The following is a 14,346-nucleotide window of genomic DNA, read 5'->3' on the forward strand; positions in this document are numbered from 1 at the left end:
TCACATTAGGGTGCAAATGTAAAACTATAGGGTGGTTGTGGAATGGGGGGAGATCTGTTATTTGGTGACATTCTTCATTACTATAGGCTCCATAGAGTGGACCATACTGCTAATCTTCCCAACAACTTTTGTGTTCCTTCTACCTTTCTTCCTACTAGAATCCCAATTTTGTTGAGGAATAAGTCTTTTCCACACTTATGTGGCAGATGGTCCCATCCCCAACCAGACACACACTGATCCCAAGCTAAATGCCTTGTGGTAACTTTCCTGATCACTGATAGGATAGATGAGGTTATTGAGCCAACTGTGCACCCAGGAAATCAGAGGTATCTGATGTGACACTTCCTTTCGGACATTTCCATGAGTGGAGGAGACATTGATACCTCAGTAGCCATCTTCTATGACCCTGAGAGAAGAAGAGAATGAAGACTTATTCCCCTCTCTGACGCTTCTCTTCCTCTTTCCTTTTTGTTCTGTGAGAGATGATACTTTCAGTCATTATTTAAGCCCATTTGGGTTCAGTTTTCTGGTACTTGCAAACACAACTGATGTTAATTCTTCTTGTTCTTGGCAACCTCATCCTCTTCCTATTACAATAGATTATTCTCAATCAATATTTCTCTCAATTTCTTGTCACATTTGCATATAGCTTTTTTTTTTTCCTTCTCTCTTTCTCTACCTCAGTTTTTTGTTTTGTTCTGTTTTGGAACCATCCCTGGAGGCACTCGGGACTTTCTACCAGCTCTTTGTTCAGTGATCATTCCTAGCCAGGTTCAAGATACCAAATAGGATAAATGGACCAAACTGGGGTTAGCTACATGTAGAGTGTGCTCCCTAGCCTCCAGCGCCTCCATCAATTATTTTTTGAAAATAAATGCTCTGATTTGCTTTCTATTCTATCCTATGCCTAGACCCATGCCTGGGACATAGCAAGCACTTACTGAGTATTTTGGAATAAGTGAATAACTTGAACTTCTCAAACTGCTATTAAAGAAGATTGGATAAAAATAACCATTCACTTGCTCTGGCATAAAAAATACTTGAAGATTCACCAGGAAGTGTATATTGAGTTTTATGAGATAGTATTAAAGGTTACTCTGAGGAAACAACATGGTTGTATTTGGGATTTTATTTCAATTTTTGGCTGGTTGAGCAATACAGAGGATTTTACCTCTGAGAAAAACTGAAAAAAAAAATTGCTAGAAAAAAATTTTTCCAAGTAATAGCTTAGAAGTGTGGGGAAGCTATTAAGGTGGTTGAAAAACTACTGGACAGAGATCTGAAGGAAGAAGTTTGGCCTTTGCTTGGGAGATATTTGCAAAGCCTGAAGAGGCAGCTTTGAGGCCAGAAAGCACTTTTGAATATGTCCATGGGTAGCAAACAGCACTATATTTCTGCATATTGCTAGTGTGGATTAGGGTCTAAGAGATACTAGCTACTCAAGTTTGATCCCTGGATCCTCTTGAGCATTACCATGTCCCGTGAGCATCACCAGATCCTCCTATAGGCTCTCTATGCACTATCAAGGGAGTTTGGGAAATTCCCCAAACCCAGAGCCCTTGCATTGAACCACTGGCCCATTTGGCTGAGACTTGCTGGAGAGGCCCCTGTGTCTCCTCAGCACTAATTAGGAGTCCCTCAAAAGGTGGGGCTCATGGTTAAACTCTAATATTTTTAGACAGCAAGAGTTTATCAACAGTTAATGCACCCTCACTTAGACATCTGGGCATGCAAGGTCACTACTCCCTAAAACATTATTTGCATGACAAATAGCATTCAAGTGATTTTAAAGTCCTTTGGAATACAGCAATACAGAATAATCCTCTTTAAAAGATAAAAATCCAAGCTCTTGATTTATTTTCGCAGGCTGTTTCCAAGTGCAATAACCTCTGCACAATCAGAGATAACCAGTCACAGGAGGAGATGACACATCTTATGGGAGGATGAGGAGAAATAAACTATGACAGAAATAGATCAGAATGACTCTAATGACTCAGGCCAAGAATTTGAGATAATGTTTCTTACATTCAAGGACATAAAAGACAATATTGAAAGTTTTAGCAGAGGCCACAAAGAAAGTAGTGAAGTCGCATGCCTTGCATTCAACCAATTCAGATTCAATCCCTTCTCTGCATATGGTTACTTGGGCACTGCCAGAATTGATCCCTCAACACAAAACCAGCATAAAGCCCTGAGCACTGCTGGGTGCAGCTCAAAATAGAATTGTAAAGAAAAACAGTAGGGGCCGGGCGGTGGCGCTGAAGGTAAGGTGCCTGCCTTGCCTGCGCTAGCCTTGGACGGACCACGGTTCGATCCCCCGGTGTCCCATATGGTCCCCCAAGCCAGGAGCAACTTCTGAACACATAGCCAGGAGTAACCCCTGAGCGTTACTGGGTGTGGCCCAAAAACCCCCCCCAAAAAAAAAGAAAAAGAAAAAGAAAAACAGTAAAGAAATGAACAGTATTTCTCCATTTAAAAAACCTTAAATGGGGGGGGACCTTAAATGACCACAATATTTGGTCATGTGATAAATATGTAACCAAATAGAAGAATCTAAGTAAGTTTGACTCTGCTGAGGAAAGACAGAACAACCTGGAAGATAAGGTAGGAAAAATAAACCCAAAGTGAATTAGGGGAAGAAGAGGATTGATGAGAAACACAGAGAGAGGGTAAGAGCACAAAAGATGCCATTTTCTTAGTTCATCAGGCTTGCACTACCAGGAAAGCACAGACTAAGGGTTGTTGTTGTTGTTGTTGTTGTTGTTGTTGTTGTTGTTGTTTTAACCATAGATGCTTACTGCTCACAGCTCAATAGGAATGGAAAAATGGATCATCATGATGATGATGTGACAGATGTCTGACATGGCCCTGGATTCTACTCAGAATTGGCCATTCCCTCACTCTACCACAGACAGAAAGTGGGCACTCTTTAGTGTTTATTCATGAAATGCTATGAAATGTTTGCTAACTGCAAAGAAGGGGAACATTGCTACTCAGAACAAATCGAGGAAGCATCTCCTCAGTCAGGAACAAGAACAGGACTTTGATGTGATACAACAAGGCAGAAAGTATCTAAGCTTAGTGTGGCCTGTTTGAACAAACCCAGTGTGTTCTGCACCACAGCAGCAATTCCTTGCTAACTTTTATGGAGGCTTCAGATAGGAGACTAAGACCAGAAAAATCAGCAATGGATAAAAGGAGTAGTAGAGCATGGGCTTTGTTGTAGTTTGGGTGTTTGGAGTTTGATGGCCACACCCAATGGTACTCAGGGGTTATCTTTGGTTGGGGGGGGGATCACTCCAGGCAGTGTTCAGGGATAGGACATGTCTTGCAGGATCAAACCTAGACTTTCTGTATGAAAAGCATGTTCTCTAGTTTATTGAGTTCAGTCTTCCTCAACCACCATCTTCTCAAGCTGTATAAATCTGGCTACAGTAATGGGCAGTGGGCCTAATAGTCCCCAAGGCCACCAAAAAGCAAGAGCCTTGAGGACCAGTAGCCCCAATGACAGAACTAGATGAAGCTCTGGTTGCTCCCTCACTCTCTCAGTACAGAGAATCCCTTGACCTTCACACTTTCCACCCAGATACGTTGGAGAAGAGAGGTTTAAGGATACCAACCTTGCTGTCTCATAAACTGAATACACCATACCTATAAATCATGCCACACACCATATCTTCAACCCCAGGTGAATGAGTCTGCATCAGGGTTGCGCATGAAAGAATCCAAATCAAGCTGAAGGTGAAACACATATAGTCTGGCAGTCTTCTACCTAGCATCTCCACCAAGATGCCTGCCAGAACTGCTGTTCTTATTGAGTACAGGTGGTCTACCTCTGGATGGAGCAGTAAGAACAGATAGCTCAGGCTATCCTGAGCTAGTGCCATCCAGGTTTACAAGTAAGAGATTTCTGTTTGGGGGTAAATCCAAGTTGTAAACAAACATACAAAGGAACCAGGGATGATCTTTGTTTTAGGTAAAATAACTTATACCTGCCTCCCAAAATTAATAATTGGGTTTAAATAAAACACACACAATAGAAGCATATAAAAAAGTTAGCAGAAAGCATGTAAAGATATGACTCAGAGGTGGAGCATATGGTTTTTGCATGAGACCCTGGACTCTACTGTCAACACTCTCAAAACCTATCAATAAAGTCATGGGCCTGTAGTCATGTTTCCAAATTGATTTGCTTTTAAAATAATAACATAATAGGTGTGAACGGTGTGTGGCAGGCAGAAGACTGATCAGTAACGACTTCAGAGTGTCCTGTGACCTTCAGTGAGTATTAACTGAGTCTGGAGTCCCCTGCATTATAATTCCTGACCACCTTGGGACAAACCAACTTCCAGATAGTAAAGCAGCTCATCAAACAATGCTGATTTCATGCACAAGATAACCAAGTCAGACACGGCACAATCACAGGCTCTACTTTGTTAAATTCTGGGCAGTTTTCCAACTACCTTGATCACCAATACCAGTTAAGGACTAAGTCTGAGCCCAAAGAGTCTAGTGAGATAATTTGAATTAGCCAATGGATCTCTTCCTAGAAGCTTTAGCCCATTTTCTCTCCATCTCCTCCCCTACTTCTTGTCCTCAACATCTTGACCAGTCCTGTAACATCCACAGGTAAAACTTCAACATGGTCAGCTGTGCCTCTGGTTCCCAGATGTGTGTAAGTGTAAGAAACATTAGAACATTAATCCCACTCATTGACTCCACAGTCAGGATCTACAACATGAACCTTACAACCCCACCTCCTAAGACAATCACAAAGGGAATTAGGAGACAAACATAAGACTATTGAGCAAACACAGTCCTAATAGACACAATGAGAATTCCAACGAATGCTTCACAGGAATCCTAATGCTAGAGGAGGGACTTGGGTGCCTCCATATTTAAAGAGATGTCTAGAGTTTCTCCCAAGAGATAAAAGTTCTATATTCGAGGGCAAAAAAAAAATTCATAAATAAACTTTAAGCAGATAAGTTTTTTTTTAACTAACTCATACTTATGGTTCTCAAAAGGGCCAGAAAAATAGTACAGAGGGGAAGGGCTCACTTTACAAATAGTTGAAACCAGTGATCCCAGGTAAGCCTATTGGGTGCCTTCGCACCCAAATAAAATCGATTTTGTCTCCTTTCTGTGTCTTTGACTTTCCATATGGAATTTATTTTTGAGCAGAAGATTATCATTTAGTAGTTCAGAACCAGATTTTCTTGTGTCAAATTCAGTTCTTTTGAATTATGGAAATGCCATTCACTAGGGCAGGGATGGGCAACCTGCGGCTCTAGAACCCCAGACTCTAGCAGGGCAGATAGCAGGGGGGCAGAGACCAGTATCACTTACTTCTGCTACCTCCTGACACTCTGTGTGGCAAAAATCTCATTAAACAGGTAAATTAAATATTTTAATTGGCTATTAATTTGCACAAATATATTTTACATTGTTAAGTGAAAAGTTCTTTTTCTTTCTTCAGATCGACAGCTAACAGCATGATCCTGTATATAGTATTTAGATAAGAAACAATGTCTGCAGTGCTATATTTGTTTTAAATGTCACAAAAGTTTTGGGGCTCCCAGGTTCTTTTTTTTTTTTTTTTTTCCCTTTCAGAAACAAGGCCAAGTGGCTCTTTAAGTCTTAAAGGTTGCAGATCCTGTGACGGAACTGTCAGCCCAGCACAATGATGTCCACTAGTGGATGTTGAAATGAACTCACATGTACTTATAAACTGGAAAATGCTACACAATTGCAAGTTCTATTGTTCACTCTTTTTTTTTTTTTTTTTTTTTTGGTTTTTGGGCCACACCCGGCATTGCTCAGGGGTTACTCCTGGCTGTCTGCTCAGAAATAGCTCCTGGCAGGCACGGGGGACCATATGGGACACCGGGATTGGAACCAACCACCTTTGGTCCTGGATCGGCTGCTTGCAAGGCAAACACCGCTGTGCCATCTCTCCGGGCCTATTGTTCACTCTTAATCTTAAAAATATTGGATATTTTATTGGTTCAGAGCATCTGTTTTTGTTGTAATTACCATTATAAAAAGATAGAGCATAAACAACCAATAATACATTAGTGCTGCCTTGTCACTGTTTGTACAGTTGGGTATAAAATGTTTATATAATTAGGGGCTGTAGTGATAGTATAGCAGGTAGCGGACTTGGCTTGCACACAGCTGATCTGGGCTTGATCCCCAGAATCCTATATGGTTTCCAGAGCCCACCATTAGTAATTCCTGTGTGCTGAGCCAAGAGTAAACCCTAAACATCCCCAGATATATCAAAAAGGGAAAAGTTTGTGTAATAGACAATTAGCTAAACTAGCAAAGGATCACATAAAAGACCATTGGCTTGTTTTTCAGCTCACAGCCCGGAGAAGCTGTTGTCTCTATGTCTTTACAGTAGCCCCTGGCCTAATGCGTGATTTGGGAATCTCACCAGTTAGAAGTTCTCAAGGGTCCTTAATTACAGCTTTTGCACCACATTTTTCTCACTGATGTCCAGCAGCAAAACACAAAATGCTCTTAGTTTTCTGAAGATCCACTAATCCAGTCACCATACCTCCCCGATCAAAACCGCTTCCACTTACCTCAACCCCCAGATGAAAGCTGCTAGGGAAATGTTTATTCCTGGTATATGCTTGGGGACCAGCAGCAACAGCTGGGGCAATCTGGAAACCACCTCCCCCAGTGCAGGAGACTGGCCTTCTTTACAGGAATATGCATAAATAAGCAATCTCTGAGCAGACATCTGCTGGGGAACTGCATCAGAAGCAGGCAACTGGATCACAAGAACAAGCCTGAGCAGAAAGGAGGTAGCGGAGGTAGCACTGTTTGATTTATTTTGCTGTTTTTGTTTGGGGCCATAGCAGCAATACTTGGGAGCAATGTGGGAGGTGAAAGAGAAGGTCTCTGTGGTGGTTGGGGGATCGCAGGACCCAGAGGTCAAACACAACTCATGCGCTCCATCCCTCTGAGTCATTTCCCCAACCTGGTAGCAAGACTTTCACATTCTCTGTGCAAGCTCTGGGGTGATAGAGGGAGCAGTAGAGAATAGGCTTTGCCAAACTGGCATGAACATGTTCGTGATTAGTCTTTTGCTCACTTATCTCTTCCCTTCAACTTGCAAACTCAGTTCTGCCTCAAAACTCCCTGATGCTGATCATGCTAAGGACATCCAGGCCAAGAAGGGTTAGACAGTAACCTCTCTAAGGGAGGAATCAGAGAAGTTTATTTTCAGCTGATAGATGGGGTTGCTTCCTCTCACTCCCACATAGTGTTCCTACCCCACACTTTGCCCTTCACAAGCTCCTATATGGTCAGCAACTCGGGTAGAAAATGTTGGAGTAAATACTTTTATTCTTAGGTGATTGACATTACTAGCTCCTTTAGTACCCAAGAGGAATTTCTCTTTGCAGCTTTGGGTCCATACACTGTTGTGCTCAGGGTTTACTCCTGGGTCTGTTATCAGGTAGGGCTCAGAGAAGCATAAAGGTTACTGGGGATTGAACCTGGATTGGCCACATGCAAGGCAAGTGGTTTACCCACTATACTGTGCTCTCCAGTCCCCAAGAATTATTTGAGGGTCCAAGGAAAGCAGAACCTTTTTTAATTGTCTACCAGTGACATACTTGGTCTCCTAAGGCTAAAGCAATGTGGTAAAGGTGGGTTTTAAAGATGCTCGCCATTGGTGCACTCACACCCTCTCAGTTCAAATCCAACTTTCTCTCTCTATCTCTAAAACCTGGGCAAGCTACTTCTCTTAAACCATCTACCTTTCACTGGGTCCCTAGAAGCTCGACCCTGACAAGGGCATATCAGAGCAAGTAGCTGTACAGGTAGATAATCCCAGGAGGCACTGAGAGGAAAATGAGGAGGTAGGCCTTCTCACAAAGTACAGAAGAAAGTAGGGATCCCTAGTGGACAGCTGGGGCTCAGTTCCACAGGGCTCCTCTGAAGGATTCAAGAACTTATCTCAGAGCCATCCACTGCAGTGATATCATTGTACATTGAGGATGCTGTGACTAAAATGTTGCTCATGGGCTGGCTTCTGGGAACAGAATGTATCTTGTGTTCTGGAGGCCAGAGGTCCAAGAGGAAGGTAGGAGCAGTTGGAGTCCAGATCCCCCAGCTTTCAAGTCCTCATCTCTCAAAAGTCTATAGAACTAATTGCATCATACTAGAAGTGAAACTCCACATAATAATTGCAGGAAGTGCAGAAATTTAGTCTAGAGCATGGAGTGTGGAGGTTGTGGTTTTTGTTCCCTAGGTCCAGGTTGCTTCCCAGCACTCCCAGCCCACAGACAGCTCCTGAACCTTGAGGGGTATGGCTAGACCTCATAGGAATGGTGACCAACTAGAGGACTTAGTAGCAAATTGGCTGTCTCTGTTAGGGGTCATAGACAAACCAGTTAAGAGTCTAGGTGAGAAGGTACAGAGTATTCACTAGGTGCCCAGGCCTGTTACTCATATCCAGGTTTGTGGATCACCACAATTATTTTGGAGCTACAAGACAGAGTAAGAAGGCAGAAATAGACCTCATGACAAGGGACCTTCAAAGGCAGATGTGGATTTGTTGCCATGGACAATACAGTTGGGGGAACATGTTCCAGCCCATGTGATTTGTCAGAACAGCATGAAAATCCAAGACAGCACTTGTAGACACTCTAGGAAACAGACATTTCTTGGAAGGGGACAGAGATGCATCAAATTAGTGTTTAAGAGTTTGCAACATCACCTTAGACTAGAGCCTTCCTGAAGTCAGCAAAGGACGAAGGGCTCTTGTCCCCCCCCCCCCCAGTCACTTGGACATAGGCCTCCTCTCTTCTCTGTTCACATTTCACTCAAACCCTTCTATAAGCTACTCATTTCTTAGCAAGTGAAGATCAAATTCTTCTCCCCACAGTGGGACCCCATATTATTTTTCTACCCATAACTCTTAGCCACTCTTCTCTCTCTCCCCAAACAAGGATTTAATTCCTTGGACTTTGAGCTGCCCCAAAAGGCAAGTGAAGAAGGAGGAAACACTTTATCTGGACCTTACTTTGACCAATGGCTCTTCAGGGAGTGTCACTGGCATTTGGGACCTACATGTCTGTTGCTGTCCTAAGCAGACTCTTTGATCTCTTTATTGCAAAGACTGGACATATTTGTGGCCTGAGTAGAGGAGACTGGGAAATCACTTTATGGATTCAGGATTGCTTTGTAGACAGGGCCCAATCGTCACAGATGTCCTGTGCAATGCTGCTCAGCCGTGGGCTCAAGATTGGACCATCTGCCCTGCTCTTCCTGCTTCTGGCCGAAGGGAGCTGAGCACACATGAGCTACTGGTGTAGACACGTTTATTTAAAGCAAACTTCACCCACTTTATGTGCAAGCAGTATAACTGGTTCTACCAAAAAACCCCAGAAAAGTTTTAGATGATCACTTTTGCTTGACAAACAGCGTCACCTTCTCATCATTCACATGATTAGCTAAGAACAGTCACAAGCATCTTTGGAAAATAATAACAACAATCTTGTAGCTTTCTGTTATTTTTCTCTCTTTTATGACTGTGGAATTTATTATATCATCTTTTGGCAAAAGATGTGCCTTCTCCAATAACTGAAAGATTGGTTATGTTTATCTTTTTTAAACCAACATTTATATTTCCTAAGCACAAACCTACTGTTAAGACCTGAGGAGGAGGCCAGATCCTCCTATCTGTATCTTTTTTTCTATCTGTATCTTTGTGTGGTAGAGCTTGTCGTGGGGGGTTGCAGAAAGGAACTGAGGGCCAATGCACATCAGGGAGAATTGGCACATGCTATTGAGTAGAGACACCCAGAGAAGACATGGCTATGAGGAGAAATCACCAGTGGAGACAGAGGTCAGGTTGGAGAAAAGCTGCGGGAGTGGAGGAAGAGGAAGGGGTTCCAAGACGTGCAGAGATGAGAAACCCATTTAATCTCAGACCAACTAACCAGGAGTGGACAGGAGTAATAGTACAGTGGGGGAGAGTGCTTGCCTTGCTGTTGACTGAGTTCCATCCCCAGCATTCCACCAAAAGTGATTCCTTAGCACAAAGTCAGGAGTAAGCTCTGAGCACCACCAAATGTGGCCTCCTTCAAAAAAACTTCAAGCCAACCATGATAAATTCTTGGTCTAACCCAAACCATATGAAGCAGACCCCCCTGGCCAAGGGCTTCTTCAGGAGATCTGTGAGTTCTAAACCTGCCTTTATTCTCCACGTTCAGCCAAGCTGCTTGATAGCCATAAAGAAGACTTTGTCTCTCCATCTTTCCTTCCCTGAGAATGACAGATTCAGGAGAAATAGGGACCCATGGCTTGACCGCAGAGCCACTGCAGACCAGGCCCCAAAGCCCCGCTCACTAGCAAAGATCATGAATCAGTTGTTCATGGGTTCAAAGCCCAGCTCTGCCACATAACTGCTGTGGGAACTCTGGAAATCTTGATTCCTACAGGGCACCTAACAGTTGCAGATGGTTCTGTAGTTTCATGGTCTGTCCATGAAGCTTTGCCATTCCTCTTTAGGGAACTCCTATCCCAGTTTACATGGAACTGTCAGTTTTAATACCCCTCTCATCTCTGTTCCTTGGGGCTGGATATATGCTTCAGACTGGCTCATTATATCCTTCAGACTGGGGCAAGGGTGAGCATGAAGCAAAATTTTAGGTACCCATCTGTAGTGTTAAATAATTAATGATGGTGCTGGATGGAGATGGATGGATGGAGGGACCTTTCTCTGCCATCCCAGGCCACGTGGCTCTGCAACCCCCTTTAGCCGGAGGGTCTGGAGGTTCATGAGAGCGGCGGGTGGAAATCTCACTCACAGTCAGGCTTCAGGAAGTAACAGCTTTATTCACACCCTATCCACCACATATGTGGCCTGTATCATAACCAATTAAGCATTCAGCCATTCTTAGTTAGCTTGCGTCTTAACTCCTTTCAGCCATCTTCCCTTTGACCTCCATGCTGGCCAAAGACCAAAAGCCCTCAATCCCCTGGGTCAAAGGCCTTACCTTACCTTTCCAAGACACTCCCAGGAAAAGGTGGGATCTTGCAGGTAAAGATACATGCAATATCCACTTCCCAAGACCCCTCCCAGGAATGGGCAGGTCTCAGGTAGATACACCTAAATCCAGGGTGGAGTTACACCCATCTCTGATGTATCTAGGAGGAAAGATTGACTGCCCTGGAGAACAGTGTACCGTGAATTTCTTGGACATTTCGGGCATCTTGGAACTGCTATTTGCATCCTTCCAGCTGGCAGAGAAAGTCTCTTTGCTGCAGGGAAGAATGGAAGAGTGAAACAAGTTCTTTTTTAATTGAGTCACAGTGAATTACAAAATTAAAAAGATATTTATGCTTGAGTTTTATAATGAATTGTTCCAATTCCACTCCCTTCACCAATGTCCACTATCCTCTACCAATGTCCCCAGATTCCCTCTGCCCCATCTGTGGCAGGCACTTTCCCCCTTTCAGTTGTCCTATTGTTCCTAACTGATTCCTAATCGCCCATTGCCTAATCCCATTCTAGTGGCAAGCTTCCTACTGAAGGCCAGCTCTCCTCCTCTTTGTTTCTACTGCCACTGGGCATGTAATATTTTCTTATAAAGTTTCTTTCTATCTACATGTAGGAGAAATTATTCTGAGTCTATTCCTCTCCCTCTGACTGACCCAGAAATTCTATTCCTAGGAATAAAACCCCAATGACCCCAAATCACAATGCAGAAAAGACATTTGCATTCCTATATTCATTAGAGTACCAGATATAACAGCAAAAATATGGAAACAACTAAAATGCCCAAGAACAGATAACTAGTATAAAGTAAATTGATGAAACCAAGAAAGGAGTAGCATGGTTCAGCAGAAGATCCTGAGGTCTTGAGGTACATCCTTGATCCACTACATATCATTCAGAATGGTCACTTGTATTTTGGCCCCACAGTAAGTGCTGCCTCCAGAGCAGTACTGCCATGAGTGAGACGGATGGACATCTCAATAACCACCAAAGGACAAGGAAAGTGACAGTGATTTAAGACTCCTGATCCAAAATTTCAGAATCCCCATTCTCTTTGCACTCAACTTCCATGAACTCATATGTGCTTTCTCTGCATAGTCACATAGTGTTGCTTTTCTCTTATAACTGAGAGAATGCAGATCTCCGTATGAAAGTGCATCTAACTCCTGGCAGGACTTTTGTGAGCATTAAGTGAGATCATAAGAACAAAAGTAGGGGCTGGGCGGTGGCGCTAGAGGTAAGGTGTCTGCCTTGCCAGCGCTAGCCTAGGACGGACCGAGGTTCGATCCCCCGGTATCCCATATGGTCCCCCAAGCCAGGAGCGACTTCTGAGCGCATAGCCAGGAGTAACCCCTGAGCGTCACCGGGTGTGGCCCAAAAACCAAAAACCAAACAAAACAAAGAACAAAAGTAACCACAAAATTAATCAAAGTAAGTTTAGTTCTTCAACATTGTTAATGATAATGTTAAAAATGGTACTACCACTGTGGAAATAATTTGGTGACTCCAGAATGATTAATCACAGGGTAATCACATGGTCAAAATATCCCACTCCTAGGATCCAGAAATCCCAGTCATAGAAATCACACTCCTACTCAAAAAAACTGAAAGTGTGTTTACAAAAACGGGCAACAAAATTCTCAGAGCAGCATTAGACATAATAACCCCAAGTGCTAATCAAGGACCAGAGGGATAGCACAGTGATAGGGTGTTTGCCTTGCAGGAGGCATACCCCGGTTTGATCTGCAGTATCCTGTATAGTCCACCAGGAGTGATTCCTAATGAAAAGTCAAGTATAACCCCCAGCATCACAGGATGTAACCAAAACCAGAACAAAACAAAGTCCCAAAGTGCTTATGACCCAGAGAAAAAACAACTATTTATCCCCTAATGTTCAAATAAACAAAACAATAGCGAATTACATTTAAGAAACTGCATGGCAATCAAAAGGAAAGCAGGACTGAAGTGTCCCACATCCTGGATGAATCCAAACAATAAACTAGATGAAAAAAGTAAACTTCGGGGCTGGGCGGTGGCGCAAGAGGTAAGGTGCCTGCCTTACCTGCGCTAGCCTTGGACAGGACCGCGGTTCGATCCCCCGGCGTCCCATATGGTCCCCCAAGCCAGGAGCGACTTCTGAGCACATAGACAGGAGTAACCCCTGAGCGTCACAGGGTGTGGCCCAAAAACCCAAAAAAAAAAAAAAAGTAAACTTCAGGGCTGGAGTGACAGCATAGTAGTAGGGCATTTGCCTTGTAGGAGGCTGACCCAGGAAAGACCCCGGTTCTATTCTGGGCATCCTAAATGGTCCCCCAAGCCTGCCAGGAGCGATTTCTGAGAAAAGAGCCAACAGTAACCCGTGAGCACTGCTGGATGTGGCCCATAAAAACAAAATCCCAAAGAAAAGAAAGAAAAAGATAAAAGTGAACTTCATTGTGTGTGAGTTCATGTACACAAAATATCCAGTACAAAGAAATCCACAGAGACAGACGCTGTTTGGTTGTTGCTAGGAACTGGGATGAGGGAATTGGGAGTGGCTGCAAAGAGTAACAGTTTCTTTTTTGTATAATGAAAATGTTCCAAAATTAGTGGCAATTGTTATATAATCTTGTTCATGTATTAAAAATTACTGAATCCCACAATGAATTTTTATCATAAGTTTATCTCAAATTTAAATAAATTTTATTTCAAATTTAAAATAAGTGAATCACAAGAAAAACATAATGGATGATCTCACTTATGTGTGGCTTGCAGAAAAATAGCAGGAGAGAATACAAGGCATCAAAATTGGAATACCTAGATTACCCTTGAGTTGAGGTCACAGAAATGAAAACATGGTTGGGGAGTAAAAAGAAACAGGAGGGAAGTAAGAACAGGGCAAAGGGGCCTCAAGCACATCAGAGGTGTAGATATGTGGTAGATATGTATATATCTAGAGATCCAACAACTAAACTTGGGATGTACCTGTCAAGGGAAGAGGCTGCAAGGTGGGAGGAATCCTCTTAGGGACATTGTTGAAGGGAAGTCACACTGATGGTGTGGGGGGCCCGAGAGATAACGTGAAGGTAAGGCGTTTGCCTTGTATGCAGAATGAAGGTGGTTCGAATCCCGGCATCCCATATGGTCCCCCGAGCCTGCCAGGAGCGATTTCTGAACGTAGAGCCAGGAGAAACACCTGAGCGCTGCTGGGTGTGACCCAAAAACAAAAACAAAAAAAACACTGGTGGTGTGGAACATTGTACACCTGAGACTCTACAATGAATAACTCTGCAAGCTATAGTGCTTTGCTATTTAATTTTAAAAAAATGAGATAGTTTAAGTGC

This window comes from Suncus etruscus, chromosome 1, assembly GCF_024139225.1.
Source record: "Suncus etruscus isolate mSunEtr1 chromosome 1, mSunEtr1.pri.cur, whole genome shotgun sequence".
NCBI lineage: Eukaryota > Metazoa > Chordata > Mammalia > Eulipotyphla > Soricidae > Suncus > Suncus etruscus.